This window comes from Quercus suber, unplaced genomic scaffold, assembly GCF_002906115.3.
Source record: "Quercus suber isolate HL8 unplaced genomic scaffold, Cork oak 2.0 scaffold_258, whole genome shotgun sequence".
In the NCBI taxonomy this organism is placed as follows: domain Eukaryota; kingdom Viridiplantae; phylum Streptophyta; class Magnoliopsida; order Fagales; family Fagaceae; genus Quercus; species Quercus suber.
Window position 1 is genome coordinate 496,950 of NW_027069714.1, and position 16,022 is coordinate 512,971.

A 16,022-nucleotide genomic window follows, 5' to 3' on the forward strand; every position below is an offset into this window, starting at 1 on the left:
CCCCTAGATTTTTTTTGGCTGGACTTCCTAAAATCATTGACAATTGTCACATTAATTGGAACTCTGGTACTGTCTATATGCTTCAAATGATTGTCAACTAGGTCACATCTAGCTCATCTCAAGATAATCTTAATCTGTTTGGCACCTATGATTCAGATCAAAGACAGTTCCTCTGGATTTTACAAATAGCATAAGCCTAGCAGATTAACACAAAAAACTTGCAATGGATGATGAAGAAAGATCAAGATCAATCTCAAAGAGAAAACCCCATCTAGGTGGTCACAGATTAACACTACTAGTCATGGTACTTGATATAATTTTCCCTTAACTTGTGTTTTGTTTGTTCAATTGACAAATGAGTCCTTATTTTTGCTCCTTATTGTAAATAAATTGCTGTTTTTCTATTCATTTTGTTAATGTAGATCAATTTGGAATAAGATTAGGTAAAAGATTCCATTTGTTGATTGATGGTGTTTGGTTTGGATTTGTATTGCTATTCCTAAGCATTCCTTCATTTGTTGGCTAACATTCATGGATAGAATTCTCCCTCATGACAGGGTTGCTAAATGGGGATACAATTGTGATCTCGTTTGTGTACTGCAAGAGAAAGCCGGTGTCAATGTTGGGCTGCGTAAGATGGGTATCTATCTCAAACATAACCATTAGTTTATTAAAAATTAATTGTTCTTACAATGTCCTATAATCTGATGTGGAGAAACATGTTGGACTGCGTAAAACGACCAAAACTCATGTTCGAGATATAAAGTTTCCTGGAACATAGTGATAAAAATTAATGTTGTTTGTAGTTTCCATGCATTTTAAACTTACCTTTTTTTTTGGGTCATTTTCTTGAATGTTATCGTGTCAGGCTGTCATTTATGTCTAAAGAGATATTCATGTATTTGGAGAAGTCTAAAATCGATATAGTAGGAAAATTTACAGTTCCTTCCTCTGTCCCTTGTCCTACAAATTGATGGGCAAAGGATAAGCCTTTGTTTGCTTGTTTTGCAGATCCCAATTACATGATCTGTGTTGTTCTGAGCAATGCATCTGAAAAGTGAATTCAACCTTTGCACACAGGGCTATTCATGGTTCAATGGCAGGGTATATGGATTCACAGTTGAGCCTATTAATGGGAGACATGCTTATATTCCATTCCATGTAAGTTTCTTCTTGGTTGGAAATTTTTTATCTTCCTCACTCATGTCTAGCTGTCTCTGTGAGCTATATGTATGTGTTTGTGGGTTTGCAAATGTATACACCCTTTGTGTACCCTTTGTGTGAGATTATGCTTCTTGCTACATTATACATGTCCACAATGGCCAATTGAACAAATGTCCATTCATTCAACCTTTAAATATCTAGCTTGCTTTACACATAGCTTGTTGCACCTATTGATTTGGAAACATGATCAATGAACCTGTAAGCAAGTTTATATTCAAAATTTCATTAGATGGTAGATGAGTTCACTCAACTGGGGCAGGAGCATATTGGTTTTATGATTGGCAACTAGCCATTAATATAATATGGACTTGTTTGCTCATTTTGTGTGTGCAGTGTGCAAATGAGAAATTGTGAGAAACAAAGGAAGGTCATGATAAGTGACATGATGTGGGCAAAAATACAGTCTTCAACCAATCAGTCGAGTTTCTTGAAGACTTGGACCATACAGATGTCCTTGATCAGGGATAGAAAGAAGGGATGTACCACAAATTTTATCAACAAATAGGCAGAACCATTTGGAAGCAACATGACCTAAGCGTATATGAGTTCCTAAAGATGTCACGAGGAAATAGTGAGGAACAAGCATATTAGAAGAAAAAATGGCTGAATAAAGTGACTAGCAACACTGTCCAATTAGAGTAGCTGTTAATTTGATGTTTTCTGTGTTATTGTATCCCTCTGTTTTTTCTTGTATGTTGATAGTTGATACTAATTATGTCATGTACGTCCTCTGAAGTCTTGTGGTTTGCTCTAGCATTGTTGATTTGTAAGTTTTTGTGTGAAATTGTCCTATTAGTTGGGGCCTACTTGAGCTTATTGACACAATACTTTTTGAAAAGAACCACAGTATAATATTTTGAATATATAAGAAATCTGAGTCTGCGTGCTTATCTTTTGAAAAAGGCCTTGAGCATCCGTATATACCTTGGAAAATTTTGTCATTTTCTAGTGCTTCCTCTATAAAACCTTTTCTCTTAAGTATTGACTGTTTTCCCGCTATCAAATATATGTGCCACTTCCACGAGAAAGCCACATTCTTTTGCTTTGAAGGCTACAAAAGCAATTCCATCTATTAGGACTCCAATAAATAATGATACATGTCAACCTCTTATATTTAGAGTTTAGAGTCATTCCCAATATGTATATTGTCACAAAGCAGATATTTTACCCCCAAATTTTATGCCTTATGTCTTTCAGAATGAAACATGGAGACTTTCAGAATATGGATCACTTGCTTAAGTTGTGATGAAACCTCTTCCAATGTCACTCACGGCTTTAGCCTTTAGGTGATGCTCTAGTCATGTATCAATGATCTTTTGTCATTTAACCCTTAAATTTTCAACAGATTGCTGACAAACAATGAGATTCTCTAGTTGATTATGTGGCGCATTCTAAATGGACTGTTCCTTCTTTCCTTTATGGGATTTATTCAAAACAGGTGGCTTTTAACAAGTAGGAATGTTGTTTTAGCAAGTAGTTTTGTGACTTGGTAAAATCATCTCCACAAACCTTTTTCCACTATTCCTTGTAATGACGTTTAATCCAACCTCCAAAATCGATGGAGCTTGCTGCTTTGATTGTAAATGAGGATGCCGGTCCATCTAGATCTTGGCCTCCAAGGTGTACTCCCATTACCAAATTTTAGTTTATTTAGTCAATTTAATATTGGCTCATTTTAGTTTTTTTCTTTTAAAAAGAAAAAAATCTTTTTCTCCCTCATATACTCTTGGGTTGGACTATGCATCAGTAAAGGATGCAAAAATTTTAGTTTGTTTACACACATGTCAACTCTAATCAATCTCTTCAGGATTTATAGCCACCCCAACATTTTGACTCTTTGAGACTAAAGCTTTTGTTGTTGATAATGATAAGTGTTCTAGGAGTACAATAAATGTGAGCTCCATTTTCTTACCTGATAGGAATTAAATTTATGGTAGGACTTATTATTCTTGTGAAATTCTATAAATGCATGCTCTCTTCTCTTATTTGATAGTGATTAAATTTATGGTGGGGCCTACTATTCATCAGTGATGGGAAGTTCTTAGAGTACTAAATAGGGTAAGTTGCAGATTACACCCCTAAAGTTTGAGAGTGTTTGAATTTTATATCATAAAATTTTAGAATTTAGGGGGATAAAATTCAAACACCTCTATACTTTAGGGAGTAAAATTTAAATTCTGAAATGTTAGGTTGTAAAATCCAAACACGCCCAAATTTCAGGGGGTAAAATCTAAATTCTGAAACTTCAATGTGTAAAATCTAAATACCTCCAAACTTTAGGGGATATAATTTGCAATTTACCCTACTAAATAATTACACGAATTTGACTTTCACTTGTATGGAAAGTACTATCACTAGAGTTTTTGTTTTTGTTTTTTAGAAGATTGTTTATTCCAAACATAAAGAGGATCATGTTGGGAATGGGAAGCTAGATTGGGCTGTTACTTAGTACAGATGAATTGGGTAAGCACTGTAGGTCATCTTCATTTGAGCTTGGGAACAATGGAGAGGAGCCTGATCTGTCATGGGTTCAGTCACTTGCCAAAGAATCTTCTACTTATACTAAACAAAAGGTAGCAACACCTGTTTCTATTGCTGCATCATCCAGTGAGGGTTCAAATATGAACTCCCAAATTGAATTGGTTGGTCATGCTGTGTCAGGAGCATGGGTCGAATAAATGCAGCTTGATCATCTTGTGGCTCAGCTGAATTGAAATCATTATCACCGAGCCTGAGGTAATTAACAGCAAAAAGGTTTTGGTAAGTAACCTTATTACGAAATGGGGAGAACCATTTGGAAGCAACAAGAGCTAAGGGACCCCGGAGATAACAGGAGGAGAAGAGAGAGAAAGAATCACAAACTCCAATACTAAATGCCAGCATGGGAACAACCATATTAGAAGCAACAATTGGAAAGTAAAATGAGTAGCAAGGATTGTCCATGAAATTTCTAGTTTAGGTATATTAACTATGCATCGAAATTATCAATTTATTTCAATTAAGTGATCCACAAAATAATTATACTTTACCACAGTTTAGAATATATATACCAAATCATAAAACAAGGCAATGGAAATACACCAATTAAAATATATTGGAAATACAGTTAGAACAATTAAAAAACACTGAAAATGCATTGATACTCAATGACATTAGCCTCACCTTATAAAGTAATCTACAACTACAAGTGGTCCTTACACCAATATGACGATGATTCGTTGTGTTTTCAATGCTAAAAAAAAAACCTAGTCCCATATTCTATTTTGTTGCCATTCTCAACTACTTTCATGGAAGCCATGAAACGAGTGGAAATTGCTCTCTCATGCATTACATGTGACGTGCAATGTCAACCCAGAATCGCTTAGCTTTTACTTGGTTACTAGTCGTAGACCCGCGCGTTGCACGTAATAATTTTTTACATAAAATACTATTTTAGTCCCTAGACTTTATAAAGATTTAAAAAAAAAAAAATAGTTGTATCATATTTTTCATAATCTTGCCTGTGGTGTTTTTTGCCATAATCTTGATGATTTGTATAACATAGACCTTTTTAAATAAGAGGTAGAACTATTCATTAAATTTTTGTAAGTCATGGTGTATGCTGATTATGATTATAGGGGCCTTTTTTTTGTGTTTTGAGTTGGGCTGGGCTGCCTCCTGCGGTAATGGGCCCAAGTGTTTCTGAGTAGGAGAGTGAGACCGGCCCAACTGTAACTCACCTTGGGCCGGCTTGTGCGCAAACTAAGCCTTGTCCGCCAGGAATGTTCTCACGGCAAGCTGAGCTGTCATAGATAGTTTTACAGCAGGCAGGTATAATAATAATGAAGAAAAGAAAAAACAGAGTACAGTGGCCTATTCTTTAATGGGAGAATGACCGAGTGATCGTAGTAATGGCAATAACGATGATAATGACGACTTTCACAGAAAAGAATAATTAATTAAGCGATAATAGGAATTAATCAAAATAAATATCAAGTCGAGCTTGAATCCTCAGTGGCAAAGAAAACCAAGAAGGAAGAACGCTTCCTCTCAATGAAATTAATCTCCCAGGGGAATATCCTGCCGTGGAGATTAATGACTTTGAGGGAATCGGACCTAAATGACAAATGTCCAAAGGAATTTCTATTGCTTAATCGTCTCTCAGGGAGTGGGATTTTGAGGGGGAGAGAAGGGAACCGACCTATTGGTGCATGCCCATTACACTCTTTTCTCTCTGTTTCTTGTTTTTACTTTCTTATCTTTTCATCTTTCTTTTCTTTTTTCCTTTTGTCTATTTCTTCTTTTTTTACTTCCTTGGCATCTCTGTTTTTCGATCCCTTCTACAGGGCACGGCAAGGGTCCTTTTATAGGGCCTACCAAGACTGGATTTTACCATCTTACCCTCTAACCACCTTTGTCTGGCTTGGACGTACTTGCCGACCACCCAGGAGCTCGTCTGTGTTCCCTAGACAAAGGCTGGTTTGTGTTGTTTGTTAGTCCGCCGTGGCACTTTCTCCTGCCACGGCGTAAATGCTCTTTTCTCTCTCTCCAAGGCATGCACCTGACGTTTCCTCCCCAACCTTGCCTCTTTTGGGCGGTCTGTCATCCCAGCAGGACGTACCTCCCAAAAGGGCTTGAGTAGAAACCGCAAAATAGATCTTTTCCCCTCTCCCCCACTACCAAACCACACCCCTTTCCTTACCTCTTACCTTTGGCCCATGGCCCCACTATGTCCCATATTGGCTGGGTACAGGCTGGTGGTGCTTGGGCCTTACGCGTGCCTTCCTGTTATGTACGTTCAAAAATTGCCGCGATCTGAAGCTTTGTTTGCACAGTCTGCCGGGCTCCTTTTGTTCTTTTACGTGGGCCGCTTTGCATATTTCACTATTTCTCTTTGGGATGAGCTTCTTTTAATACTGGATCTTACATTCCTCTTGGCCCATTTCTTGGTTGCCCTTATGTTCGGCCACTTTACTTGGCATTTCCTGTCATGGCTATTTGCTCCTGCTAGGCCTCTTTTCAGACCTGCTGTTTCATTCTTTCCCCCAGTGGCTTAATATGGCCACTGGTGTTCTTACTTATGGGCTCCAGTGTCCCTTTCTTTTCTCTTTGGACTTGCGGACCATTTACTTCCTTTGGGCTTCCTCGGCCCATTTACTAACTCTGCATTCCCATGGGCTATTACTAACTTGATTGGGCTTCCCTGGCCCAACCTCCTTATTCTCGTCCTTGGGGTTCATGGGCTTGCCATCAACTCCTACTTTCTTTGTTTACATTGCCTTGGGCCCGCCGCAGCCCATTCTCACTTTTCCATACCATATACTGCCCATGGGTGCCATTTCTCTCCTTTCGGGCCCTTTGGGCCCATTTGTTTCCTTAAGACCCATTTGTTCATGTTATGGGCCTGTGATCCATTATTCTTGCCGCTTGGGCTTAATAGTTTTATTCTATGCTTGCCACTTCTATTTGTTGCCTGTTTTGCTGAGTTGGGCCTGTTTTACGAAAACCACCCCCAACAATGATTATCTATCTATATATATATATATATATATAATTTCCCTAGTTAGAGTTTGATTAGTTTTAAGTTTAAATTTTTTATTATTATAATTAATTGTTGATTATTTATTTAATTAAGTGAATGTAATGGTTGATTTTATTGCACTATAAAGTTTTCAATGTCCTCTATTTAGCCATCTTTATTTTATTTCTTACTCTTCTTGACCACTTTTTTATTTTCCAAATAATGGTTATTAATTGTCGTTTGATTTCATTTCATTTTTTCTTCATTCATTTCTTCTTTATTACTTTGCATGTTCACTTACTAGTTGTAAATTTTATGGTTATCAAAAAGAAATAGATGTCATGGATGGTTTAAATAGTTATAGATGTAGTTATGTTAGTGGTATATCAAAGGGGATTTTTTTTTTCCCTTCTAAATTTTCAAGGAAATATGAAAGACATTTCTCTAGTTTGATCTCAATCAATTAAGATATCCATAATATATTAACGGAAGTAATAATGAGCCTTAAATTTTTTTAATGTATGAAGTGGTTAGGTTAGTGGTATGTCAAAGGTTTTATAAAAAAAAATTTAAAATGATTTCACAGAAATGTAAAAGGCCTTTTTTTTATAAAAGAAATTGTGACTTTTTGAATCGTAGAAATATGATTGTTTTAATTACCTTGTTAGATTTCATTATTAAGTTATAAACATCTAAATTAAAGTGGATGAATATATAAATGCAAAATTATATGTAAAGTTACAATCGCATAAGATAAATATGTATAGATAATTTTATAATTATTATTATTCATGAATCATTATTTCATTGTTTACTTATAAATATCTAAATTAAATTTTTTTGAAAAAATATCTAAATTAAAATAGATGAATATGTAAAGATAAAATTATATGAAAAGTTAAAACTACCCAAGATGAACGTTTAACCACTTATAGATGTGTGTTTTCTGAAGACTAAAAATATATACAATTGCTTTAGTTGGAACTATATAACTATGCAAATATTGTTGTGAGTGGTTCCATCATTAGTAAATTATCAAGTTTGGTGGCCTTTCAAAACAGATATTTCATTTTACAAAAATTTTTACAAGAACTCATCTTCTTTTTTTTTTTTTTTTCCTTTTGTGCCGAAACAACTTAAGCATATTAAGATTTGGTTAATATATGTGGTAGTTGTAAAACACGTTAGTGATATGAAAAATAGAAATGTTTAAATATTTATAAAAAAAAAAAACATTTTTAGTAGTTTGGAACTATGGTTTGGCAAATTTGATATGTTGAGAGATACAATTAGTAGAAGTATAAAGGATGATGTATTAGTTTTGAATGCCTTGGAAGCACCTTCAGAATTGGAAAGTTTATGTATTTTTTATTACCATGGCACTAGAGAGTATCCTAATTGGATGATATCTCTAATCAAATTAAAAATGTTTTGTCTCTCTGAGTTGCCATATTTAGAGTGTTTGCCTCCTTTAGGGAAACTACCATCCCTCGAATCATTAGAGATATATTGGCTGCATATACTTTGAAAAAGGTGGGAGTTGAGTTTTTGGGAATAGAACCCAAAAATAAGAAAGATAACGCAATTATATTCCCAAAATTGAAATCTCTCGAATTTTAGGAATTTCCAAAGTGGGAAGAATGGATTGACATTGCAGGAACGAGGGAAGAAAAAAGAAGATAATGGGTTTGTTACTATAAAAATAATGCCACGCCTTTGTTCCTTGAAAATCTGGAGATGCCCCATGCTAAAGTCGCTACCAGACTTTCTTCGTACTACATCATTAAAGAAATTGGGGGTTCTTCGAAGTCCAATTCTTGAGCAACATGCAAAAGAGGGACAAGGGAAGACGGGCACAAGATTTCTCACATCCTAAGCATCAAGTTTGATTCAGACTAACATTCAGAGGTAACTCTCCTTTGTTTGTTTCTGCAAAATTATCAATTAAATATTTTTGATTGTGCAAATAGAAGGAAGCCATATTCTGCTCTTCAATTCTAATTCACCTACAAGTATCTTTATATTCATTAGGGTTCAAGATATTGCGAATACTTTGACTTCAGTAGTTGGATTAGGTAACCATTACACAATATCTATATCCAGAAGAACATTCTTGGAAGTGAACTGAATTTCTTATTGGTTTATTGTGACTTCATTACTGTCTCATGTCAATCATGACTCACTCAAAGAGTTCCCTCCGGTGTTTAGTTTATTTCCTTCAAGAAGTACTTTATTTATCTTCGTCCATCTTCCTCTGTCTAAGACAAAGTATGTTTTTAAATTTTCTTCCTTTCTTTTCCTTCTTGCTGTGGTGGTGGCATTACTTCTAATCGATGCTTGTTACCATGAATAACCCCTATCCAGCACAAGAAACAATTCCCACTTTACAAGGGAATTCTGAGGGCCAGCACTTGGACATATGAGCAAGGATTCTGAACATTCTAATGTTGCCCCAAATTTGTCTTTCAAGTATCGATCTGACGCTTTATTAGGTTTATTGATCATGTATTTATTGTGATTGTTCATAAAGACCTTTGTTGTTCAGATATTATTACATCTTTCTTTTGCAGCCCAATTGTCCATACTATTTGTGGAGTTCGTGCACTGTCTGCTATAACCTCTGAGTGCTAATACTGCATCTAGCATAGGTAACTATATATTCTTCTTCTTTTCTCATGAGGTGTTTTTTTGTTAGCTTTTTAAATCATCCTACCATGTGGTTATGTATGATTTTAATCATTTTGGATTGTGGGTAAAGTGTAGATTAATATTATATCATTCCTGTTTTGACTAAATTTGATTTTTCTTATTATTCATTTATGTTTTAATATTATATCAATATGGGTCATATGAGTTGCCTTGATTTTGGGTATTTATTAGACTAATCTGACAGAACTCTTTTTTTTTGGGCATATAGTTGGTTCTCTCTCTCTCTCTTGCTTCATAGCTTCATTCTCACACCTAAGAATCAAAACAACTAAACCCTCCCTGCCATCTCCATGGCCACACTCTTTGGGTTTGTGTTTTATTTATTTATTTATTTATTTTTACTTATTTCAATTTCTTATTGTAATTGAATTGAATTTCATTATTTGTATTCTTGAATGTGAAATGATGAAAGATTTGAAATTGGAAATCTATTTCCTCTTAATTTCCCTTCTATTCTATAATATTGATTTATGAAGTATATATGAACTTAATCATAGAGATTGTTGCAAACTATAATCTGCTTGCCATGAAATCACAAAGTTTATTGGAGGACTTTCATTATTTCACGTCCTTGTTCTTTAATGACTTACCTAGAGTTACATATTTAAACGAAAATAAAAAATTGCATATTCAGTATATTGCATATTCGACTTACCTAGCAACTAAATCAGTTGTTTATTGTTGTTGGAATTCTTCTTATTTCTCCTTTCATTTTTGGGCATAGTGTCGAGACTTGACTTTGGCAAATTATACCCCAAAAGAAATTTTTAGTGCTACAGAAATGCAGGTAAAACCACAACACAGAGGAGCAGAAACTTTCAAAATTATAGCAGTGATTTCCTATCTTACCAGCTCCCATCATTGTTTCTCTGTGCCTAACTGCAATGAACTTGTGAGATTGTTTATAACACCTTGCTAGTACTCAAATTCTATAACACTTAACGCACTGCTATTATTTGAATTCTTTAACACTACATGGGGATGATATCTTTGTATCTTTTACTAGAGAGGAGGTTGAGCTTTTAGTGATGGTTTTGATGGAGTGAGGGAGTGGGATTGTCTTGGTTAGTGATTTTCCCATTACAAGCCAGCCTACTATTGAGCAGCTACCAGATTGAATCTAGTCCAAAAAGGTTGAGAAAGATGGGTTGGCCATCACACAAAAAGTCAGAAACCTTGTTGGCTCTCAATGGTACTATAATGTATGTTCTTTAATATTTAAATCTTTCAGTTGTAACTTCTTCCACTGTTCTCTTTAAATTTGTTTACTTATATCTGAACAAATGTTAAGAATCCTTAAATGATCATCTTTGGTCAATCCGGGGTGCTAAGAACCTAGGTCAATTAGTATTCTCAAGAATGGTCTTATTTCTTTCCAATTAATGGTCTTAAATCTTTCTGACACATTTCTCTTCCAATTATTCATCTTAATCAAATCAGCCAATTTATAATGAGAAGTTAAATTAGCTTCACCTAAATCTTGTGGCTGAATTAATTTCATGCAGGATTCATAGCAAAGTATGCTAACTGTGGTGAGGGCTTGTGCTTGATTCTTGAGTCACCTTTTTACCTTGAAGGAGCTGGTGGAGAATTTGGAATTTAGCTACTCTAGGATGTGAGTTTGCAGATATCTCAAAAATGAAGGTATGGATACTTGTATGCATTCTGTTGCTTTGGTGTTAAATGTGTTGTTTGTCAAGCCTGGCAATTGTGAGCAGATCACCTTTGAAAATTAGTAGAGAAATGAAGAGAAAAACCTTGTAATGACCAGAAAGTTTCTATATATTGGCTTAAAAGAAGATTATATTGTGTACATGTATTTATAGGTAAGAATCTACAACCTAGAAGGAAAGGCCAGACCAATCCCTATAATCAGTTTTCAATTGATACAAATCAAATCTCTAGAATCATGGGGGAGATGAGCTGAGAATCTGGTGTTGAAATATGGTGCTGAAATCAAGGCTAATCAAGGCAGCCAATCAAGTCTGGGAATCACTGAACAAGAAAAAACTCGAAGAGGAGTATTTTGTAGCAACTAATTCTAGCTTTAAAGGCTTAGCTATAATTTCCTTTGTTATGCATTCAGTCATGGTAAGACAAAGTATTTTCAATTGCTTAAGTTCATATATACTTGAAAGTAATCATGAATTTTTTTTTTTTGAGTAATCACAAGTTTTTTTGTTTCTTGGGATCACTTTATGAAATTGAAGAAGATGGTTATCTAGTCTTACATATTTAGATTAGTTATTGTCTAATTGATACTTTATCTTCATGCTATTTGTTTCTTTCTAGATTTTTCCTACTATCCGATGGGCAAAAAATAGGACTTATTTTGCTTCTGTTGCAGATCCCATGTACATGATATGCGCTATTCCAAGCTATGCTTTTGAAAATGTGTGTTACATTCCCTTTGCTCACAACCATTCATGGCACTCTAAGTGGGAGACATGCTTACATACCATTCCATTTAAGTTCCTTCATAATTTGAATTAACTTTATATTTATTTTTTACTACAAGTGTATATTCAAAATTTCATTAATTGGTAGATGCATCAAAAAACGAGCTTAATTTGGTATGCTGGTTATCTTTAGTAGCTAATCTAATATGGTCCCTCATGAAAAGAAATCTCTTTAATTGGCCTAACATTACTACATATTATTTTTATTTAGAGTTTTTAATGCTTGAAAATTATTAAGAATAAAGAGAGTGCCCTAAGGGTCCAAAATTGTTTTTATAATCATTACTTTTGAAAGTTATACACTTTGGTACTTGCTAGTTATCAAGTTTTAAATCAATATCCATTGTTTGTTTCTTGTTTCAAAGGCTGAAGTGTTCTGTCAAGTATGGAGGTGACAACCAGGCCAGAAGAAGAAACCACAAATATCTTGGCTTTGTTAATTGGATTAAGTAAGAGTTGGATACTATTCTATAGTAAGGTATATCTGGATATTCTTCTTAGTCTTCTGTCTATTTTCCTTATCATTTTCTCCATCCATAATATTTTTGTGCTGAAGCAACATTTGACAAAGGTCCACAAAAGAAACTCTGTTTATCTTTTTGTAATGGTAGGAAGGCAAGTGTGATGTTTCATTTCTAGAGTAATCTATATTATATCGTGGCAGATGAAAGGTGAGCTCGGTAATTGACCAATTGTCAATGTATGAATTTTCTAGCTTTAATTTTTGAGGTCTACTTTGATAATTATCAACGTTTAGTGTTGTGGATTTAGGAGGTTAAAAATAGAGGCATGTAGATTTCTTGTCTTAATGATTGAAGAGTTATGTGCCTTGGTAGAGGTTTTAGAGTGGGCTGAAGCCTGGTTTCTTACCATTGGTTTGACAGTTGCACAATTTTGGAATGAAATTTTGAAAATTGACATACCTGAATTAGAAGACAATATTGGGGGGGAGGGAGATTGAGGCATTGAAGTCATATTACATTGGTTGAGTCTGGGCTCTTCAATTCTAATTCACTCACAAGTACCTTTATATTCTTCTTGTGATGCTGTTACATTTCCAACCTTAATGGTCCCAGGAATGTTTTGATCTCATTCAAGAACATCATGCAAAAATATCACATTCTCATTCGGCCTTATCCAATCTAAACATCATCAGCAGAAGGCTGTGTGTGTACAAAAGGTCCTTTATCACTTCCAAGATGCAGCAGCAATAAATTTAACCTGGACTGCTGGTTTCTTTGATCGTCTATGTAATTTGATAACATATGAAAGCAAACTAGATTTTTGTACAGTAAGTGCAACACTTTTATTTGGTATTCCATCTATGATTTTGAATGCTTGAAAGCTCTTTTTATTTAAAGTAACATTTTTTTAGAAGAAAGAGGGAAGCCCTCATAGCTCAAATATATACTTGCTAATCATTCAGTCCTAATGTTATAGGGTTTGATACTTGCTATTTATCAAGTTTCTAAGTCAATATCTTATGCTTGTTCTTTGTCTCAGAGCCAAATTCTTTCTCAGCATGGAAGAGTGCAAAGAATGGGAAGTGGCCGCCAGTAGGGATGAAGATATTCTGAATACTTTGGCTTCATTAGCTAGATTAGGTAACAACCACGTAATCTATTTACCTAGAACAACATTATTGGAAGTGAAATGAATTTATTATTGGTTTATCGTGACTTCTATGCTGTCTCATGTCAATCATGTCTCACGCAAGGAGTTCCCTCTGTTTTTTCCCAGCTTAAAGATATGGGCAATAACAAAACACAAGACAAACAGAAGTGCAATATCCCTCTTCCTCCCCCCTCGTTTGTCTAAGATAAAGTATATTACTTCTAATTGATGCTTATTATCCAGCCACAAGAAACAATTCCCACTTTACAAGGGAGTTCTGAGGGTGAGCACTTGGACATATGAGCATGGATTCTGAACTGCCAAGGAAGTATGTGTTCCCCTTGTACATTTAATGTTGCCCCAAATTTTTCCTTCAAAAATTGCTTTGATACCTTATTAGGTTCTCCATTTGGCAAGTTGTTGGTCAGTTTTGTTCTATCTTTCTCTCCATTAATCTGTTGGTTTGATTGTCACTAATGATTCAGATAACTGACAAGGCTCATTAAGCCAGTAGCACAACCCGTTTTTGAAGTTATTAGCATGGAGAATGTGGTGTCGTATGCTAGAGTATTATTGTGGTGATGTTTTGAAAGATGGCCTCCAATTCATTCTTCATAGCCTTACTGTCCTCTGTTTTCTCCTTGTCACTATGCTTATATTGAAGGTTTGCATTTTTTCCTATGGACTTGAAGTGTCTTGAGCATGCATTTATGGTGACTATTAATAAGCCTATGTTGTTTTATCATCACATTTTTCTTTTGCAGCCTGACTGTCCACACTATTTGTGGAGTTTGTGCACAGTCTGGTATAGATTTTGGTGCTAATACTTCATACCTTATGTAGTCTAGGTAAACAATATATTCTTCTTCTTCTTTTCATGAGGTGCGTTTCTGTTTGGCTTTTCATTTTACTTAATAGAATGATGTAAATGTGTAAGTGGTTATCTATGTTTTAAACCGTTTTATATATATATATATATATATATTATGAACAACCATTTTTGATTGTGGGTAAAGTGTAAATTGATAAATTTCATAATCAAATTTTTTACTTATCTATCTTAATTGCGCAATCCCTTATGGCAAAGTGACTATGCATAATCACTTTAGCTTTTATATATCAGGACACAACGGTTATGTCCTGTTGTGTGCACAATAGTTGAATTGCGGATTAAGAGGTCTAGTCCAACCTTTTCCATTTTGTTTTTCTAATTTGAACAGAATATCAAACCCTTCTTTCTAATCATCTTGCATTGCAGATTTATCTGAATCTCTCCCATTTTGTAAAGTTTTGCAAACTATTATTGGTTTGTTTTGGGGCTCAATTCCATATAATGTTTAATTGCGAAAATGGTCTTATCCAGCATAAAGAAATATATACTACAATATTTAATATCCTGTACTCTACTCAGAATTTGCTACAACTGGTGGGTGGGGAATCAAAACACTAGAATAGTCTAGAAGAGCTTAGACCTGCAGATTATTAATTTTGTTTACTAGAAAAGGGAAATATAAGAGTCGTTTGCCCATTATGGTCAATTGATAGAATCATTTTGGTTTCATATTAATATTTCTCATTGGAGTTGTAACAATAAACGTAATCAATTTGCTCATAAATATATTTTCTATTTTCTCCCCATCTATTTGTCACAATCACTAACCTTGTTTGTATAATTTTGCAGTGTAAACCTATTGGAGAAGCAGATTTTATACAAGTGAAAATAGGTGTCTTACATTCTGAGACAAGATAGCTAATTGATAATGCCCCATTGGAAAAGCTCCACATGACAGAATTAGCAAAAATACATTTTTCTTCTTCTCAATTTGTGGACGCAACTAATGCTGATAGATGAGGCTCCATTCAAGATCATGAATGTAACATGTCATGGGTGTCAAGCAGTGACACAGTAAGGGAAACTAGGCAATTGGCTTTATGTATTCCTGTAAATTGTTTTATTTCTATATTGATTTGTATAAGCAGACACTTTTGTTAAATTTCATTTTTCTGATTATTAATATCCTATGATAATATTGCAGCTGAAAGAAGTGTTAAGAGTATTAATAAACTTCAATAAACTAGTTGCTTGGTTCTTGTTTTTATGTGTTTTTGTGTGGACCTGTAAGCTTCTGCAACTAAAATTCGAGTGCTCTTGGTGTCACTTCCCTTGTATTGACATAAGATTTAGACAGGGATCAGTTAGCTTGGTTCATGAGAAATTGATGCCCTTGGAGTTTTATCTGTCATTGTTATCTCTGCCTTGCTTGAATGCTGTGATCTGGGGTTTGAGGGATACAACAGTTTTTATGAGATTAATTAGGCAAATGGCTACAAGGGTTCACCATAACCATAAGCAAAACATCCAGAACTATAACTGAGCTCTAGGCGATAAGAAAATAATGGATTAATGGTTTCATTAGTGATCCATCACCATCAGTTGGTGGCTACAATACAACAGGTAACATCCCCACCGGGGACCCTACTCACTAGCAGCTGGTAGAAATCACATACGTCTAACT

The 16,022-nt window shown here is 34.7% G+C and overlaps 2 long non-coding RNA genes across 14 annotated transcripts; both read left to right on the plus strand.

Moving 5' to 3' along the window:
• Positions 1-2,085, plus strand: LOC136070763 (uncharacterized). 2 transcript variants are annotated; one of them, XR_010631997.1, is made up of 5 exons: positions 1-66; positions 157-304; positions 558-640; positions 1,012-1,161; positions 1,558-2,085. It is a non-coding gene; the product is annotated as an uncharacterized LOC136070763 (long non-coding RNA). The 2 variants fall into 2 exon arrangements; XR_010631998.1 differs by lacking the exon at positions 1,558-2,085 and having other exon boundaries at positions 1,012-1,358.
• Positions 2,086-8,113: 6,028 nt separating this feature from the next.
• Positions 8,114-15,557, plus strand: LOC112028803 (uncharacterized). 12 transcript variants are annotated; one of them, XR_010632001.1, is made up of 14 exons: positions 8,114-8,632; positions 8,756-8,992; positions 9,089-9,193; positions 9,295-9,372; positions 9,642-9,740; positions 10,440-10,635; positions 10,939-11,077; positions 11,260-11,524; positions 12,258-12,370; positions 13,396-13,496; positions 13,633-13,834; positions 13,992-14,170; positions 14,271-14,354; positions 15,188-15,557. It is a non-coding gene; the product is annotated as an uncharacterized LOC112028803 (long non-coding RNA). The 12 variants fall into 12 exon arrangements; XR_010632004.1 differs by lacking the exon at positions 9,642-9,740 and adding an exon at positions 11,781-11,827; XR_010632003.1 differs by lacking the exon at positions 9,642-9,740 and adding an exon at positions 12,969-13,183.
• Positions 15,558-16,022: the final 465 nt, after the last annotated feature.